The sequence below is a fragment of the Schistocerca serialis genome, unplaced genomic scaffold, assembly GCF_023864345.2.
Source record: "Schistocerca serialis cubense isolate TAMUIC-IGC-003099 unplaced genomic scaffold, iqSchSeri2.2 HiC_scaffold_1235, whole genome shotgun sequence".
NCBI lineage: Eukaryota > Metazoa > Arthropoda > Insecta > Orthoptera > Acrididae > Schistocerca > Schistocerca serialis.
Window position 1 is genome coordinate 402,501 of NW_026047442.1, and position 2,500 is coordinate 405,000.

Sequence of the window (2,500 nt, forward strand, 5' to 3'; positions counted from 1 at the left end):
GGGGGGAGAGGGGATCGCCCTGGCGAACGCCCCGTGCTGGCTGCACAGACACGCCCACGCCGGCGCCGTCCGCTATCACTGTCGTGCTGCCCTCGTAGCACCGCTCGACGTACTCGACAAAGCAATCCGGTAGGCCATGCGCCTTCAGCACAGGGCGAAGGGCAGCATGATCCACCGAATCGAACGCCTTCGAAACGTCGATCGATGCCACAAAGACAGAGCGGCAGGAGCGAACTGCGTCGGTGAGAGCAGTGTCCAAGATGAAAGTATTTTCCAACATCCCATCCCGAGGGATGAATGCCCGCTGACGTTCGTCCACAGCACAAGCGCGCATCAGGCGTGACGCGAGAACCTTGTGAAAGGTCCGCGCCAACACCGAGCAGACCGTAATGGGGCGAAAGTCAGCGGGGGATGTTGGTGCAGCCGTTTTCGGGAGAAGGGACGTCCGCGCGCGAAGCAGGCGTTCCGGGAGGGCGCGGGGCAGAAGGAAGAGATTCATCACTTTCACCAGGACTTCGTGCGGCAGGCGCCGCAACTCCGCTGGGGTAAGGCCGTCCGGCCCGGCCGCTGATCCCCTGGGCGGCAACGCGGCGGCGACCTCCTCATGTGTGACCGGCCCCCATAGGCACTCAAGAGCGACAGGCTCCGAGTGCGGGAGGAGGCGGTCACGAATGAAGCCCGCGGTGGAGACGGGCTTCTTTGTGAAGAGGTCCGCCCAGAAGTCCAGCAGACCAGGGATGGCAGGTGGCGGCTGGAGCAGGGTGCCATCCAAGAGGCCGCGCACGCAACGTGCACGCGACCGTCGGAAGGCATCCTGCGTTCTCGCGTACTCCCAGCGGCGCCGCTTGCGCTTCTGCGTCGGCGGCGCGGCAGGCGGCCGCTTCGATGGTTGGCGCGGCCGCTGTGTCCTGGTGATCGATCTCTCCCCTCTGGACCCGACCGACGCAAGGGCATCCGGGAGCATGCCCAGGATGACATCGGGCGGCGTGCCCCGCCCCAGACCTATGACACGATCCAGGGCAGAGAAACGCTGGGCGGAAGCGGGTAGCCCCGCCAGATGCTCCCAGATGGCGGCGTCAGTCGGCCCCTCCGGCGGCGGCCCGGTGGTGTCGGCCGCGAAGTCCTCGGCTGCGTCGACGGGCGGCGCAGCGGCCTCGCCCGCGTCTGGCAGCGGGCTCGCTGCTCCCCGGCGGGACGCCGGCTCTTCCCCCCGACCGATCTCAAGCGCCTCCATGAATTGGCGGACAAGCTGCTTGTGGGCAGCTTGCCGCCGTCGGCACTTGATTGCCTCAAGCGTTCGGTCGGGGAACATCCTGATGAGCTCTTGATTTACAAAGAAGAACCGGGCGTCCCTCTCGAGGAACAGTTCGGCCTCCGCCTTGGCGAGCGACAGGACTTCTTCCTCCGTCCACCTCGCGCGATGCCTCTCCGTGACGATCTCCGCGTTGGCGGCCGCAAGGTGTTGGCGGCGGCGATGGACCCCGAGACCGTTCTTGGTGGTGAAGCTGCGGTGGCACTCACTACAGGCGTATACAGCTGCAAAAGTTACAAGATTTTCGGCACGGCCGGTTGGCCGGCTAGGTGCTGGGGGAGTTGGGGTGGCACCTTCAGCGGAAGGGCCACCACTTTTTCTCTGAATACTGCCCCCAACTAAAAAAAAGGGATAGTGCGAGGGGGGGCTGGTAACCCCCCCAAGCCCCTGGTGCGGTCTTCCACTCTGCGAAAATCAGCGGGCCCACGAGAAGGGGAGAAGACCGCAGGAGAGGAGAGGCTAAGAGGGCTAGGCCCATGTATTGCGCATCACTCTCCCTGTAACCATAACCCAAGGAAGGCACCTCGCAGCAGCAGCACGACTACATCAAGACCGCACTTCGAAAAGCCAAGTCCGGATGCAGCCACACCGCCGCCACTTGGCCACCTTAAGAGAGTCATAGTTACTCCCGCCGTTTACCCGCGCTTGCTTGAATTTCTTCACGTTGACATTCAGAGCACTGGGCAGAAATCACATTGCGTCAACACCCGCTAGGGCCATCGCAATGCTTTGTTTTAATTAGACAGTCGGATTCCCCCAGTCCGTGCCAGTTCTGAGTTGATCGTTGAATGGCGGCCGAAGAGAATCCGCGCACCCGCGCGCCCCCGGAGGAGCACGCTAAGGCGGACGCGGCCTCGCAGCAAGGAAGATCCGTGGGAGGCCAAGGCACGGGACCGAGCTCGGATCCTGCACGCAGGTTGAAGCACCGGGGCGCGAACGCCGCGCAGGCGCGCGCATCCTGCACCGCCGGCCAGCACGAGGCCGACCAACGGCGAGAGCAGACCACGCCCGCGCTAAACGCCCGCACTTACCGGCACCCCTACGGCACTCACCTCGCCCAGGCCCGGCACGTTAGCGCTGACCCACTTCCCGACCAAGCCCGACACGCCCCGATCCTCAGAGCCAATCCTTATCCCGAAGTTACGGATCCAATTTGCCGACTTCCCTTACCTACATTATTCTATCGAC

At 64.0% G+C, this 2,500-nt stretch overlaps 1 pseudogene; it reads right to left on the reverse strand.

The window, feature by feature from the left end:
• Nucleotides 1-2,500, reverse strand: part of LOC126436369 (large subunit ribosomal RNA) — a 7,962-nt pseudogene that overhangs the window by 3,160 nt on the left and 2,302 nt on the right.